At 37.1% G+C, this 18101-nt stretch overlaps 1 pseudogene; it reads left to right on the top strand.

Annotated features, from left to right (window-relative positions):
* Positions 1–2929: 2929 nt before the first annotated feature.
* Positions 2930–4732, top strand: LOC110258270 (olfactory receptor 5AS1-like; annotated as a pseudogene).
* The last annotated feature ends 13369 nt before the right edge of the window (positions 4733–18101 follow it).

The raw sequence follows: 18101 nt of genomic DNA, 5'->3' as shown, positions 1-18101 counted from the left end.
CCTGAGAAAATCCTGAAGGTTAAGTAATTTGCAGGAGATCCTCTCTTATTTTTTCCAGCACAACATAGTGTCCAGGAACCTCTCTGTTACTAGTTTTAAAAAAGAGGTTTTTTTAAATAATCAAAAATGCAAAATACTAGCCTGACTGATAGATGGCTCTTCATGCTACAGTGGCTATTGCCAAGAGTGGATTGCTACAGTGTTATGATCCCAGACTAGGAAATTCCTAAAGAGTATTAGAGCACATCAGAGAATATTATCAATAAGCATAGCTTCAAGAAATAAAACCTTTTGTCTGCAGTGCTCTTGGTAGGAGACATATATTTTGGGTTGTCTAGAGGACCAGGACCTAAAGGAATACAACTGGTAAGAAAGGGGGAAGTTCAAGAAGGTTGTGTATAGATGGACTTCCTGGTATGGCTCAATCTTCAATCTAGGACATTCTCATAAAAATCTTGCTCCCCTTCTGTGGAACTCCTGGCCCAGAATGGGATTTCTGATTAGCCTAGGGCACATGCCCAAGCTTTAGTTTCTATGGAGCTGGAAAAGGAAATATATTTCCTTAGGTTCAGTCATGGAGCATGGAAAGACCCTGTGACATTGCCCAATTTTGTTGAGTCACCACTGGTATCTTAGAGGAAATGTTCTCTGCCTGTGAAAGGCTCTAAAGTGGCTAGGCCGAGAGATCCACAGAACTTTGTTTTTACCAGACATGTAGGGTTTATTACATGAAAAAGAAAAAGAAAGTAAGAAAGAAAAATATTATGGGCAATTTCTCTCACTCCGAAAAAAAATCTAAGTTGTATTTTTTCAGGTCCTAATTTTTCATACACATGGCAGTTTTGACTGAGGAAAGATGGCTTTTTTCTTTAAATACACTGGCCTTTCATCTGTTAAATAAGACACGCATCTCACAGCAGCAAAACTCATTTAAGTTTTCTCACCAGAATTGGGAAAGAGACCAGTTGTTTGCTATAAGTCTGGCATCTTGTAATTACCCATTCTCCTGTCTGTCCATCTTAAAAGGCTTAATATATAAGTTCCATACCATTCTTCATAATTTAAAGAAAGGTAAAATCTAGAATTGCACTTTAGAATATTAAGAAATATTGCCATAGATATTGACACAGGGAGCCAAGGAGATGCAGGGATTCGAGGATGGGACTTTGCCTGATGGCAAAAAAAAAAAAAAAAAAAAAAAAACTGAAGTCAGGTTCCTAATCAAGGAAGGGAGCTCACCTGAATGGTGCAAGCTGAAGGTGGGCTTCTGTCAGGATAGAAGCCTGTCTATTCGGTGAAAAACCAAAGGCAGGCTGAGGCCTGTCTGTATGGTGAAAAACTGAGGACAGGCTGAGACCTGCCTGTTCGGTGCAATCCGAGGGCAGGCCTCAGGTTACATGGCTCTCACATTGATGTTGATGGGGGAAGAATTGGGGCTTTTCTGGGAAAACAATTTCCATGTTTGCGCTGGAGAACATGGATTGTTTCTCGGGTGACCTTCTCTTTCCTGTTCTTTTATTTGTTATTCAGTTTTCCTCAGTCTTTCCTGATTATTTGCTTATTATTCTTATTTCCCATTCTTATTTTCCTGTGGTGATTTGTGATTTAGCAAAATTACAACAATAATATAATAAGAATTTCATTCTAAAAGACTCTCTGCTATTTAAATCCAATTTAATTAAAAACATAATATTTATCTATTAACCAGTTATAGAGTAAACTTTAGAGTTAGGATTTTAATGAAGTTTATAGAAGTTAGACACATATTATTCATGATCAAAAGAAACCCAGCTGTGAGTTTTGTCCTTGATTTTAGAAACTTTTAGTGGTAGCTAGCTAAGTTGATGTGTATTTTCTCACACTGTTTCTCTGCCAAGGACACTTTGAAGATAGACACTAGTCTGAAGACAGGATTTTGTGTGTCTGTAACTTCTTCAGCTTGTGGGAATTGGCTGGCCATGAGATGGTTTGTGCTGGGTCTCCTCTTTCACATGATATGCTGTGCCTGTTTGTCCTTGAATTGTACTCACTGAATCTAGTTAGGCTAATGACTTTAAAACATGATGTATTGCTACTGTACCATGTGATCAAAAAACAAAGCCTAATAGCTAACCAATGTACTTTTAACACTATGATGTAATCTGTAGTGAAATACTGTCTGTATAATCAACCACTTATGCCAATAAAATTTGAGCAGTCCAGTGCCGTGAAAGAAGGGACAAAGAGGCTGTCTCCCTTGCATTCACCAATGCCATCCACTTCAGGGTATGCACTCCCTGGCCATCGGAGCTGGCCTCTGGCAGTATTGATATAATTACAAAAGAAAGCTAAGCGTCTTCAAATGAGTACACTCTGCTACAGAAGGGGTTAAGTATTTGCATGTGTTATCCCAATCTTAATAAGAATCTAGTGAGGTAAGCAAAAATTATTCTTAATTTAAAAATTTGTAACAACATTAGATAATCAATAATAATAAACCTTAAGCAATTACCTTCATAACAATAACCTTTAAATAATATATCACATGGAGTTCCTGTTGTGGCTCAGGGGTTAACGTATCCAACTAGGAACTATGAGGTTGCAGGTTCAATCCCTGGCCTTGCTTAGTGGGTTAAGGATCCAGCATTGCCATGAGCTGTGGTGTAGGTCTCAGATATGGCTCAGATATGGAGATGCCATGGCTGTGGCAAAGGCCAGTGGCTACAGCTCCAATTAGACTCCTAGCCTGGGACCCTCCATATGCTGTGGGCCTGGCCCTAAAAAGACAAAAGACAATAAATAAATAAATAAATAAATAAATAACATCTCACAGTTGGAAAATGGCAAATCTAACAATCAAATCCAGGTTGTCTGATTCTTAAGCTCTTACTTTTCATCATTCAAGGCACATTTCCTCCTAGTCAGGCAGAAAATTGAGAAACAAACTAAAATGGAGGTACCTGGGATTCTTCTCAATATCATTGGGCTTGCACTTTAGAATCCTAAATCTTAAAAGCATAGAATATAAGTAAATGCTTTAAAGTATCTTTAAGTATCTGATAGAGATCATAGAATTTATGCAAAGTTTTTTTGTTTGTTTGATTTTAAATCACTTGGTAGAATGAAAGGATTTTTGTTGTTTAATCTTAGATCTGCCAGTAAATGGCACATGTTACACTGTATTTGGCTACAAGATAGTGAATTATGTTACCATTTTTCACTGTTCTCTGACAACATTTTTCTAGCCATGCCACCTGAAAGGTTGTTGACAACCTGAAACCCACTGTGAGGTTGGGAATTATATTGGGATGATAATCACACTTGTCACAGACTAGAATATAAATACTCACCCCTTGTCAGATCTATGTGTAAAATCTGGGGAGAAATGATGTCAGCCTCTTGACAAATAAATTCTAGAATTCAAAATCCCAGATGGTGCTGAGGTAAGTGAGACAGTCCCTAAAGCAGCAATAAAATGCCTGGTATGAATGTAGCAAATACAATGTTGCCTTAGATAAAATGTATCTTCACTGACGCTGCAGGGTTTCTCAATTCCTATGTGCCTGTGGGCTGTATGAGTAAATAGAGGTGGTAGACTTTACATCCTCAGGGCATTTTCCACAAGTCACTACCTGATTCATTGTGTTCCTTATTTCCTTGATGGGAAAGCTGACTGTGCCTATTTGTAAATTTTGAAAAAGCCAGTAGACTAAGTGAGTAAGCTAAATTAAGTAAGCTGAAGTTCATCAGTAGGCGAAACCTGTTTCTCTGAGCACATACATGTATTCATGTACACTATGACTATTTTATACTTGTTCCCATAATTATCAACTGAAGGAACTTGTGATTTTGAAGTCAGTTATTGAATTCTTGGTATTTCTATCAATATATATACTAACTGTGGTGGGGAATATAGGTTTAATAATTATAGTTAATATCAATCCGAGCCTTCAAACTCCCATGTATTATATTCTCAGCAATTTGTCTTTCTTGGACATCAGCTATTCTACAGCAATCACTCCTAAAATGCTCATGAATTTTGTAGCATCCAAGAAAAGCATCTCTCCCTAATGCTGTGTCCTGCAAATGTTTTTCTTTGGCTGTTTTGCTGATGCTGAGTGCCTTATCCTGGCAGCAATGGTGTATGACCACTATGCAGCCACCTGCAATCCATTGACCTATTCTACGCTTATGTCTAGGAGAGTCTGTGTCTGCTTCATTGTGTTGGCATACGTCAGTGGAAGTATGACTTCAATGGTGCATGTCTCACTCGAATTCAGACTGCCACTTTGTGGTTCCAATATTGTCAACCATTTTTTTTCTGTGACATCCCACCTCTCCTAGCTTTATTGTGTGCCAATACTCATGTCAATGAGCTTCTGCTCTTTGCCTTGTGTGGCTTCATTCAGACCAGAACTTTTGTGGTCATATTTATCTCTTAATTCTGTGTCCTCATCACTGTTTTGAGCATCAAGTGCTCAGGGGGTAAAAGCAAAACATTCCCTACCTGTACCTCCCACCTCATAGCCGTCCACTTGTTCTATGGAACACTCCTGTTGCTGTACTTACTACATCCACTACCAGCTACTCCCTAGACACTGATAAAGTGGTTGCAGTGTTTTACACTGTTGTCTTTCCCATGTTTAATCCAATCATCTACAGCTTCAGAAACAAGGATGTAAAAAATGCCCTCCAAAGTGTATTAGACAGAATGTATATGTGTTTAAGTCAATTAGGAATACTTAAGGCATAGCCTACCCCTCCAATGTTGTCATCAGTATACCACCTAATGTGTCAACTTTTTAAAATGTATCAATCACTCTCCAGAAATAAGGATAACTTTTCATTCTCAATACTTTAAAATGTTTTCATTCTCTCTTGCAGATATGTTCTCTCCAAAATTCTGTTCTGTGAAACATTCCTAAAAGAAAATAAATAATAATAATTGTTCTGCAATTATTGTTCCCAAAATACCTTGTGCATTGATTTATTATATTCTTTTTTTTTTTTTTGGCTTTTTATCTTTTCTAGGGCCCCTCCTGCGGCATATGGGGATTCCCAGGCTAGGGGTCTAATCAGAGCTGTAGCTGCCAGCCTACGCCAGAGCCACAGCAACACAGGATCCGAGCCACGTCTGCAACCTACACTACAGCTCATGGCAAGGTGGGATCCTTAACCCACTAAGTGAAGCCAGGGACCGAACCCGCAACCTCACGGTTCCTAGTCGGATTCGTTAAGCACTGCGCCTTGACAGGAACTCCAATTTATTATATTCTTTATCATTTTTATTGAGGGTATATGTAGACATCTATTAACTCACCCATATTAGGAACTCCTTGTCAACTGGCAATATGTAACTTGTTTGATTTTTCTAACCTCTATGCAGCACCTGGTATTTAGCACATCTTCATTACATATGTATATAATTAATAAATTATTATACACTTCAGTGGATGGATGGATGAGTAAATCCAGCCTTCTGTATTTGGGAAAATAAATCTAGATTCTACACTTACAAAACATTTTCCACCAGGGAAGTTTGACACAACCCCTAGTGGATAATGATGCTTTCACTGGCTCTCAGAAAATCAGGTATAAGGCACATATATCAATAGTCTCTTTAATAGTAGAGCAAAGTGACGTTATAGGACATTGCTTTCCTTTGGGTTAGATTGAGTCCTGTGATAGAGCCTCTCCTTCTCCACTCACAGTGGATGTGTGTGAACACCAGACATGTTTGGGAGTATCAGAAAGGTTATAAACTATACACATTACTAATTATTTGCACAAATGTTATTGGCATAATCTTTGAGGCTCTGTCTTCAGGAAGGGGTGAACGATTGCACTGGCCTTGGTATTCTGCAAATTGGCAATGCAAACTAATTGAAGCATGAACACTTCTCTCTCTGGGATCAATTTTTTTTTTTTTTTTGTCTTTTTGCCATTTCTTTGGCTGCTCTCATGGCATATGGAGGTTCCCAGGCTAGGGGATTAATCGGAGCTGTAGCTGCCAGCCTATGCCAGAGCCAGAGCAACGCAGGATCTGAGCCACATCTGTGACCTACACCACATCTCACGGCAACACCGGATTGTTAACCCACTGAGCAAAGGGCAGGGATCGAACCTGCAACCTCATGGTTCCTAATCGGATTCATTAACCACTGTGTCATGACGGGAACTCCTGGGATCAATTTTGAAACTTAAATCATGAGGCATTTTCTGTAGTCACTTTATTTATTTATTTATTTATTTATTTGCTTACTCGCTTGCTTATTTCATTTTGCCACTCCCAGGACATGCAAAGTTCTGGGGCCAGTAATTAAACCTGTGCCACAGCAGTGACCTGAGCCACAGCAGTGACAACACTAGATCCTTAACCTGATGAGCCACTAGGGAACTCTTCTGGGGTTGCATTTAATCCTTGAGTCTTCGTTTCTTTTTTATTTCATTTTAGCATGCTTGAAGGAATAGATTGTATACATGCAAATATATAATATTGTGCATTATGTGGTAATTATGAAACTATAAAAGACTGGATTTATTATAGGAATTCAATCCTGTAAATGAATACTATAAAATATTACACACTGAAATGGATTATTTTGAAGCACAAATGAACATATATATGTAAAGCTACTGGTATATGCATAATTTGATAATTACATGATCTAAAATGTATAAATATATATAAATGTATAATTCTCCCAGACTATATGTAAAGATTTTTGTGCCTGTCACATGGCAATAACATATATGATTGTTATTTTATCATTATTGTATTACTACTTGATTTTAAGACAACAATCAGGATTTAATTTTCTAAAAGAAATTAGGAACTTTAAAAATATCTGTAAGGCATTCCAAATGTTCTGAGATGCTATCAGAGAGAAAAAAAATAAATAAAAAACTGGAAAAGGAGTTCCCGTCGTGGCTCAGCGGTGAGCGAATCTGACTAGCATCCATGAGGTTGCAGGTTCAATCCTTGGCCTCGCTCAATGGGTTGAGGATCCAGCATTGCTGTGAGCTGTGGTGTAGGTAGCAGATGTGGCTCAGATCCTGTGTTGCTGTGGCGGTGATGTAGGCCAACAGTTACAGCTCTGATTCGACCCCCAACCTGAAAACTTCTTATACCATGGGTGTGGCCCTAAAAAGTAAAAAAAAAAAAAAAAAAAAAAAAAAACTGGAACATAATACACAACTGATGCCCCTTCATCTTGTGAGAACATATGCCCTCAGTGAAAACTTTGTCAGAGTACAGAGTACAATGCCATTTACTTGTTCTAATTTGTGAGTGGTTTCTGAAATGTATGGGTTATTTTTCATAGTTCTTTTACTTTTACTGTACTCTCCTAATAAAAAACATTGACAATTATCATAGAAAGAGCAGATTTCTTATACTCATCCATCCATTGTGTTCATGGGACATAAAGTTGTGTAACGAAACAGAACAGCTTCCTTATAGGAACCTATCAAACTTAAGCCATAAATAAATAAATAAATCTAATTAAAAGTAATAGTTACAAATATCCTGCTTTAGTCTAACATACTTTCAACTGTGTCCTGCTTTATAAAATATATGCAATGTTTATGCATGTATATATATATACATACAGCTTTTATTTTATGTCTTTGTTAAAAATCATGTGTTAACTCTCTGGTTTATGTATGTTATCACAGCAGATTTTAGAATTTAGGGAAATAATGCTGAACAAAATAAATAAAATCACATCTGAGTTGTTCTTACCAAAATAATTATTCTGACTTAAGTTCAGATAGTGACCCCTTTCTTAAGGGTTTCATTTGCCTTATGGACAAAAATATAGTGTGGAGTAAGTCCAGTTCAGTGGTTCTCACTCAGGGATAATTTGCCTCCAAGGGACATATGGAAATGTTTGAATACCTCTTTTTTTTTCTTCTTTCCTTTTAGGGCCACACCTGGAACATAAGAAAGTTCCTGGGCTAAGGGTCAAATCAGAGCTGCACCTGCCAGCCTATGCCATAGCCATAGACACTCAGGATCTGAGCCATGTCTGTGACCTACCACACAGCTCATGGCAATGCCATATCCTTAACTCACTGAGCAATGCCAGGGATTGAACCCTAATTGGCTTCATTTCTACTGAGCCACAACAGAAACCCCTGAATATATTTTGATTATCATAAATGGGGAGGTGCTACTAGCATCCAGTGAGTAGAGACCAGGGAGACAGCCAGCCACTCTAAAATGTACAGGGTAGGAGTTCCCCAGTGGATCAAGAGGTTAAGGATGACATTGTCACTGCTGTGGCGAGGGTGTGATCTCTCACCCAGGAACTTTTATATACCATAGACGAGGAAAATTTTTTTTTAATTAAAAGAAATTTACAGGGTAGAGCTTTCCTCTTCTTCTCCCAACAAGAGTATTGGCCCAAAAGGTCAATAGTGCTGTTTTTAGAAATTCTGGGCTAGATAACCTCTTTTAACAATTTTTTAGCTTATGAATACATTGTAGTTTACTTATTTTAGGCTTCATTTCAAAAATGCAATGTCTTAAATTCTTTTTTTTTCTTTTATGGCCACTACCAGCATATGGAGTTCCTGGGCCAGGGATCAGATCCAAGCCACAGTTTTGACCCATACCACAAATGCAGTAACAGTTTACTTCAGTTAAACCCTTTAACCCACTGTGCCAGGCAGGGGTCAGACCTGAGTCCTGTCTCTGCAGAGGTGCCTCTAATCCCTTATGCCACAGTGGTAACTCCAAATCTTAGGGTTTTTTTACACACTGGAGAATAAGTTTGTAGAACCATGTAATAGAACATATTTAATTAGAAACAATAGCAATGTATCAGTTATAAATTACAGCATGTCCTGTCCACCATTCTTAACACAGTTTTCAGCCAGCTAAAAGAAGGTATGAGTTCTTCAAATCTCTAGCCTTATGCTATTAACATGGAAAACATTATCTTACATGTTTCAATAAAATATTTTTATTTATTTCTGAGAAAACAAAATTTACTCATGGATATATCCCTTGGGAAATAAATATTTACTTTATCCTTTAAATATGACAATTTTTTTGTCTGATGTTATTAGAAAAAATTGTATTTTTCCACTCATGCCGTCTAACTCATTTTCTCCTGACGTCCAGAGCTCAGCATAAAGGGCCATCAAGATGGAGATTCAGCACATTATTTCTGATGTGAATTTGAGATGTTCATTACAATGTAGGTATTTTTAAAGAGTGAGCATATGTTTTACTTTTTTAATTTGTATGTTGTATTACTTTCTCATGACTGAAATGTAATAAGCTTCTTGGCATTCTCTCTTACCATAGATAAGATAAAAATAAAGATAACAGGAGTGCCCTTGCTGTTCAGTGGGTTAACAAACTAATATAGTGTCCTTGAGGATCAGGTCTGGTCCCTGGCCTTGCTCAGTGGATTAAGGATCTGGCTAGCCCCAGAACTTCCATATGCCACAGCCAAAAAGGATAAATAATAAAACCCTAGGATTTTACTATAACACATCATTTTTCCTATATTAGAAGATAAAATATTTTATTCTCTACAAAAATCATCTTTTTTGTTTCATGCATTCTTGAGCAAACTAAAGGAAAATGACCTGACACCTCATAGAGACAGAAAATTTGTTAGGAGTACTGTTCTTTTCACTCATCCCATTCTGAAGTAAGTCTAGCTGGATCATCCATTGTTAGAAGTGGGATATATGTCTTTTAAAGTATAGTATTAGAGAAACATTGATCCTTCCTTTAGCTGATTGGGAAATGGGTTCCACCAGCCATATGCCATGGCCAAACCCTGAGTTCTAGCTCTTTTCTGAAAACGCAAAATTCTTTAGTTGGGAGGGCACCAGCTTCTCCTATAGCTTGACCTTGAGGCTGAAAAATAAGCCTTATCACTGAGACCATGCAAGAGGACAGAATACTGGCATTGTCACAAAATGACATCACCACATCTCTGGATGAGCAAGGACTGGGGCCAGATCTCGAAGCTGTAAACATGTGACCTAGCTGCCACTGCAGTATCTGTTCTGATTGTATGTCACTCTGCTACAAAACTTAGTAGCTGAAAACAATAACTATTCATTTATCTCAGGAATCTATGCTGTGGGTAGAACTGGAGAGAGATAAAGTCTTTGCTTTCCGATGTCTGGAATGTCATTTGGAATGACTTGAATAGCTCATACTAGAATAGCTGGAGGTTGGCTGGGCATCTCTTTTTCAGGGCACCTGCCTTTAAACTTTTCAGGTGTTCTCTTCAGCAAGATGGCCTCAGAGTAGTTCATGAGCAAGTGTTCCAAAAGCCCAAGGCTGAAGCTGCTAGCTTCTCATGTTTTAGCCTTGGAAATTCCATAGCATCATTCCTGTTGTCTCCTATGGGAAAGCAAATCACTAAAGCCACTGGGATTCAGGAGGAAGATTTTCAATGGATTCACAGCCATGTTTAATCCATGACAGCTCGCTATCATCATATATTCTCTCTCTTTCTTTCTTTCTTTTTTTTTTTCTAGCAGCTGCACATGCAGTATATGGAAATTCTCAGGCTAGGAGACAAATCAGAGCAGCAACTAGAGCCTATACTGCCACCACATCTGCAACTTATGCCACAGCCTGCAGCAACACTGGACCCTTAACTCACTGAGCGAGGACAAAGGTCGAATATACATCCTCACAGAGACTACATTGGGTTAACTTGCTGAACCATAATGGGAATGCCATAATTTATTCTCTTAACTTCTCAACTCTACATACTTTTCATAGGAATATGAAAAAGCAACCAGGAGGGAACTGATTTGGACAAGTTAGCCCTTAATTCTAGTTTCTCAATTCTCATCCAAAGGGTGTTTTCCATGATTTATACATTACGATGTCAGTGATCCATGCCATTTTAACTAAAAATGACTGTAAGCCCAAACCCAGATATTGCACAGGGACATGGTTATATATATTTAGGGTAGTATAAATATATGTTTTTTTCTATGTATACAAAAAAAAAAGTGTAGCAACACTTGAAGCCTCCAGTAAACCAGGGGCCAGTCCATCTAAATATCATCCAAGAAAAATGTCAAAGGATAGGAATTCACCTGGACCTTCCTCAGGGCAGGAGACTCCTGATGCTGAGCTACATGCAACATAATGTGCACTAATTAAAATTGCTTTGATCTCCATTAAAAAAATTTGTTAGCTTTATTTTAATATCCATTATTTTTACAGATGTAATTGCTCTGCATAAAATGAAATCAAAGATAACATAATGGTGGACTTGTCTGAATACGACATCATGTAGCTCTACTTTTTTTTTTTTTTCTTTTTAGGGTCACAACTGGAGCATATGGAGATTCCCAGGCTAGGGGTCAAATCAGAGCTGTTGCTTCTGGCCTACACCACAGCCACGGTAATGCCAGATCAAAGTCACATCTGCTATCTACACCGCATGTCACAGCAATGCCAGATCCTTAACCCACTGAGCAAAGCCAGGAATCAAACCTACGTCCTCACGGATGCTAGTCAGATTCATTTCCACTGAGCCACGGCAGGAATTCCAGGAGGCTCTATTTTTCAGAGACACCCACGCAAAAATTCTAGAGTGTCTCTCTATTTCATAGACCAATGTTCCTCGTTCTTTTTCCTGAATCAAGTTGAAAGTTCATAAGGCAGTTTGAGCTGCAACTGTGGATGAGGAAACAGGTTTGCTGAGGCCTAACAGATATGTAAGTTTTCTTTCCTCTATGATGTAGTGACTCAGAGTGTGGATGCTTGGGTCAGATAACCCCTCTGAGTATCCATTTCTTCTACTACCTAGATCATCTCTCTACTGCACCTATGAAATGGGAACCAATAATATTATTGATCTTATAGCAGGTCTGTGAACATTAAATGGAATGATGTATTAGTCATAAGAGGTCACCTATGGTATGAGTTCATTTATATGAAATATCCAGAAAAGATAAATAAATGGAAATAGATGGATTGGTGATTCCAAGGGGATGGGGCGAGAAGGGAATGGAAAATGCTTCTTTAATGGGAATGAAGTTTTATTTTGGGGGTGACGAAAGTGTTTTGCAACCAGATAGATGTGCTAATTATACAATGTGGTGAACCAATGAAATAACACTGTATTGTTCACTTGAAAATAATTAATTTCATGTTATATGAAGTTCAACTAAATAAAAAATCTTGTTCTAAATTTAAATTACACACACACATGGGGAATTTCTAATGTCACTCCAGGCTGCCACCATATTATAATTTACCTTTAAATACACATTGAGGCTTCTTTTCTTTTTTCTATCCTTCCCTCCCTCCTTTCTTCTTTGTCCCTCTCTCTGTCTCAGCTTCTCTCTTTTTTAGTATTAGATTTAAGGGGGCACAAAAATGCAACTTTAAATCCAATATCACTAGAATTCTGTGAATGATATGTGGGGATCTGGATATAATGTTTATATTAATAAGCCAAAAGGAAGGCATGCACTTTACTTCTGTGTGTGTGTCTTTGTCTGTGTAATCACTCATAAACTTTAGTGTGAATGATTATTAAAGGTTTGGGAGTATAATGTCATGCATTAATTTACATCAATTTCATAATGTATCAATGAAGTAGATAAAGCATGTATGAATGTTACCATTTTACAGGAAAAAAAACTTCAGCTTCTTCCTCATTAGAACACTTGAATATTTCTCTGAGCAGTGTCTATGTCATTGGATCATATTCCTTGGTTTCCGCAATAACATTTATTCTCTGTGTTGTGCCTTATCCCAAGGTTTTTGAGTTTTTAGACAACATACCCATTTTAAGATTGTTTTATTTATAAAGGAAAGTATATTTTTATCACAGTGAGAGATGAGGCACCTACTGAACAGCTTTTGAGAGGAACTGAAGCTCTGATTACTTTCAGTCTCAAGAGAACAAAAAAGATGCAAATGATCCAACCTGTGGACATCTGAGATTCACATCTACAAGGTGCTACTGCTTGTGTCCCCAAAAGAAAAAGAAGCAATAATAATAACTCTACTCTCAATGATAAGTCCTTTAAGAATCTTGAAAACCTGGTCTTCTCTGGATATTCTGCTTACTCGATTTGCTTAATTGTGAGTATGTTGAGGAAGTAGTGATAGATGTTTCTTTAAAAGCAAAAATTTTTTTTCAGTCTTTTTAGGGCTGAACCTGCAGCATATGGAAGTTGCCAGTCTAGGAGTTGAATTGGAGCTGTAGCAGCTGGCCTATGCAACAGCCATAGCAAAGTGTGATCGGAACACCGTCTGCTATGTATACCACAGCTCACAGCAACACTGTATCCTTAACCCACTGAGCAAGGCCAGGGATTGAACCTGCATCCTCATGGATACTAGTAAGGCTCGTTACTGCTGACCCATGACAGGATCTCCTGGTTTCTTTAAAATTTTGACATTTCCTGCTATCTCCACACTAAAAGCAGCTGTTACCAGCCCTATGACTTCAGTCCTATTCCCAAATAGCCAGATAACAATTTCCTAACTTGTGTTTACTATCTTTCAAAAGCTTTCTTTCTCCTTTTGTGGAAAAAGGACACTGTTTATAATATCCATGTTCAATAGTTTCATCTGTGTGTGTATGTTCATGGTATTTCATATATGATTTATATGATTTATACTGTCAGTTAAAGTCATCTGCACATGTGGGGAAAATTCGAGATATTTCATGGAAAATGGAATGTTGCAGAACTGCAACGTATTTGGCAAGGAAATGTACAAGGAAGATCATTTCTTCCCTAGCTTATTAATAGCAGTTTCTTATATGTGGAATCTAAAAAAGGATACAAATGCACTTATTTGCAGAACAGAAGCAGACTTACAGATTTGGAAAAATTTAGGATTATCAACAGGGACAGATTGGTGGGAGTGGCCTGGGGGTCTGAGATTAGCACTTGCACTCTGTTTTAAATGGAATGACTGGCCAAAGGGGAGCAGCTATATAGCACAGAGAACTCTACCCAATATTCTGTAATAAACCATGCAGGAAAAGAATTTGACAGAGAATAGATATGTGTACATGTATAAGTAAATCACTTTTTTGTACCACAGAAATTATCACACCATTGTAAATCAACTATACATCAATAAATTTACAAAAATATAAAATTACAAAAATATAAAATTACAAAAATATAGTTTCTGGAAATCTTGTAGATCTACATTTATATAATACTTCCAATATAATATTTAAAGAATTATTTTCTGCTTTCCTTGAGCTCATTATTGCATGCCGTCTGATACAAAGCCTGAGCATGGACGCAGATAATGATTTCCATGGCTTAAGACTGCTTTTACTGCCATAGCTCCTACTTCTCCCCAATTCAACTCCAGTGTGCCCGAATAAAGTAGTCTACAAATAAATATGTATTATTTAAAACTAGACTACCTAAGCTATATAGTTGTGGGTTTTTCATTGTTAAACTGGTTGTTGTTGATAGAGTTTTTTTTTTTTTAGTTTTTATTTATGATTGTTGTTTAAGTTTGTGTGTGTGTGTGTGTGTGTGTGTGTTTGAAGTTTTTACTTCTTTTTGTCTTATAAACGGGTTTCATGATAAATCATTTAGTTTAGGAGTTCCTGTTGTGGCTCAGCGGTAATGAAACCAACTAATATCCATGAGGCTGCAGGTTCTACCCCTGAACTCAGTCAATGGGTTAAGGATCAGGCATTGCCCTGAACTGTGATGTAGGTTGCAGATGTGGCTTGGATCCAGCATTGCTGTGGCATGGTGTAGATGGCAATTGCAGCTCCAATTTGCCCCCTATCCTGGGAAAATTTATATGCTGCAGGTATGACCCTAAAAAGCAAAATAAATAAATAAATAAATCATTCAGTTTATATTACTTTAAGGTATAAGTATGTTTATACACTTAGAAATGTATGTATTTATGTATGTAGTTCATAGATAATGTAGTCAGTTATATATTTGTCTGTATATAATATTCTGTAATAGCTTTTACAATAACATAAATGATAAATGAAATATAATATTTCCACATAATGTTTTATCATAATTTCAGTTATAAATATGATGAAAACATAGTCATATTTGGAGAGCGAATCTCATTGAGAACATATAGTGAAATAATTCCATTTTGGTTTACAGCATAGTGAGACCATTTTTGGCAAATTATTGATTCTTTTGATAGGTATTTGCCTAGAATCCCTTTTTTATTATCATAATAAATGCTTTAACTTTGTGACTTCTCTTGCCAATACTCTACTTGCTGTGTCCTTGATCCTTTAGGATAGCATATTTTCTAATGTTCTTTTGGAGTCATAAGCCAAAAACAAATTACTGTGAAAGAATTTCATATTTTTTAAAACAAATACCAAGTCCTGCATTTAGTGACAGAATGATTCTGTGTTATAGTCACAATTCTAACAACAGGAGAGAAAATCATACCTTGATCTTTGGTAACACTTTTCTCTATTTATATTTTTCTCCTGTCATTCTGTCAAACTGTTGCTAGAACTCTTACTGCTAATTCATTGGACTCACATATGTGGCTTTTATGTGTCCTGGTGTTGAGACATGTTCATCAATATCATGCATATCAATATCATGTATCAAATCATTGTTACATCTTCCATGGGAAAACTAATGCTGGTTACACTGACATAGGAACTCCATTTTTCCCTCTTTCTCTAAATGATAAATAGATAACTTACATAAACTCTGTGGTCTTCATTATTTTTATGATTTATTGTGGATAGATGGAACGTATAACAGCTCAAAGGAAGAGCTATATTGGAACTCAACCATCATAATTCTAATATACTCCAAGAATGTGATGTTCCCATTATACTAAGCAGGCTTGCAGAAGAAAAAGTTTGCCAATACAAACATTACATGTCCCTTCACCGCCAAAGTTTTTTTCTTTAATTGAGCTTATTTCTGAATTATAAAACCCTGATTCTGTATTTTACATTCTGGGTTTATTGACAGAAAAAAAAAATGTTCGTTATTTCCAACAATTGTTCCCAGAGGGAGTTAGACTTGGATTGATATTGCTTCCCAATTCCATTGATCTAAAGGGGGTATAGACAGGATCTAACTTAATATCTTGGTTTGTGGGTGATGCACCTCTGTACTAATAGAATGAAGATTTGGGTTTTGATTTACAAGATCCTGAGGATTGCATCTCAAGCTCACCCAATTACTGATTTCTGTAGTCTCAAGTTCCATAAGAACACAACTCAAATATCCTTCCTGAGATGTTTAATGTCTAACATGGCACCTTGCATAAAAGGCATGTTTATTCTTTGAAGACACCAACTGTTGCAAACTTATTACAGTACCAAGAGGAAACACTCTATATGAGTACCTACCATCTCTTTCTAGTCATCCTCTCCTTTACTTTTCTTCCTTGTACTTACCAACATATAAGCTCCTTGACATTATGACATTTTTCTTGTTCACTGCCTCACCTCTAGCAAATACAACATTTCTTGGCGTAGGTAGTAAGTAATACATATTTATTCAATGTTCAAAAGTATACATGAATGGATTAATTTATTGATATTGCACCACAAATATTGTTGAATTAGTATTATATCATGTAAAAAAATGAAACTTAGTGGCAGCCTACATATTGAAAGCAGGACATATGTGACCAATATAGACACTTTAAAGGCACACTGTTCTTCTTTACAGTGAATTTTGGGGTTTATTGTTTTAATGCTAATAAAATCCAGAGATGAGAAGGTACATACAAAAATATGAAAGGAAGGAATTTTCAGGAGAAATCGCTCTGCCGTTTTGTTTGATTGGGTTTAATACTAAGTAAGTGAACATTTGCTTTAGGACTGAAGAACAGGTGCTCTGAAACTTAAGAAAAAGTTAACATAAAACAAGACACAGAGACAGTTATCTTAATTAAAGGTGGGAATGAGGGATTGAAGGTCTCAGGGACCAAAAGTGCTGCCTCAAGAAACCACACTGCTCTTTAGGATTATTCCAAGTGAGGAGGAGGTTGTAGGTGCAGGATATAGTTTTTTTATTATTACTATTTTAAAAGTTCTTTTATTACTTTAAAAGTCACATAGCTGGTAGATGGCTAAGCTTTTATTCTGACCTTCAGGCATTTAACAGTCATCAGCATTTGAGGAAGCTTGGCATCCGCTATCTATGCATAGCATGTAGAGAATCATCATTGTGCTTCCACAAATGGTATACCTATCTGCAGCAACCTGGTGTGTGTGTGCCTAGGATTGCACCTTGGTTCTCCTTGCTGATGCATATCTGGCTAACGACCCCTCAGAAACCCCTTGGGACCATGAGGCAGATCTTCCTCTTAATCTTAAGAGGACATATCATGTATGCAAACGGTGTGCCTATCTACACAGATCAAGCATGCTTAGACAATGCATTATGTCCTCATTCAGCTGACCACTTGAATAACTTATGCCTTTTGGTCTTTGTTCTTAAGCTTAAATTGTTTACCCACACTGTGACTGTTTTTTCGAGCAGGAATATGGGGTAAAATAAAGCAGGACAAGATGGAAATTTTAGTATGGAAAATAGAAGCAAAGAGGCTAAGAAAATATTGTAGAAACGTGTCTCCCGACATCCTGATTTACCTTTCCCAGAAGGCACAGCAACGGCATGATTGTCCAAGTGGGGAAACTGAGCATAAGGTGAGGTCAAAAAAAGAAAAAAAAGGTCTGTTGTTTGAGATTTGTAAAGGAAGGGAGCTGAATATTATGAAAGATAATGTCATGAGTTACCTGTGTGTGAAAACACAGGAGGAGGTTAGCCAGAGAGGAAATCATTTCCATCACAGTGGGCCATAGATTGTAACCCATGTAAACAGACCCCTTGTACATGTAAGACTGAGTCAGGGGTTTGGCAGGAGGCATTAGAATATCAGTTCTACCTATTAACAGCTTCATGATAGAAGAGAATCCCCTAATCCCAACTTCAATGGTGTGGAAACTGAGAAGAAAGGGATAAAATAATCTCTCACTCCAAAAATTTGAGTGACTATAAATGAATTATGGTACACTTCTGATGTTAATTTCTTTTTTCATCTAACTATGGGGTAAACCTGAAGGTCCCCAGCTATTATTGACACCAGATTATGGTGATCATATACATATTTTTTTTTA

The sequence above is a fragment of the Sus scrofa genome, chromosome 1 (assembly GCF_054392235.1).
Source record: "Sus scrofa isolate SSC_HxYL_T2T_F1_AM1 chromosome 1, Sscrofa_HxYL_maternal_Yorkshire_Landrace_v2.0, whole genome shotgun sequence".
Classification (NCBI taxonomy): Eukaryota; Metazoa; Chordata; class Mammalia; order Artiodactyla; family Suidae; genus Sus; species Sus scrofa.
Note: the sequence above shows the minus strand (reverse complement) of the source record. Positions and strands in the feature narration are given on the sequence as shown.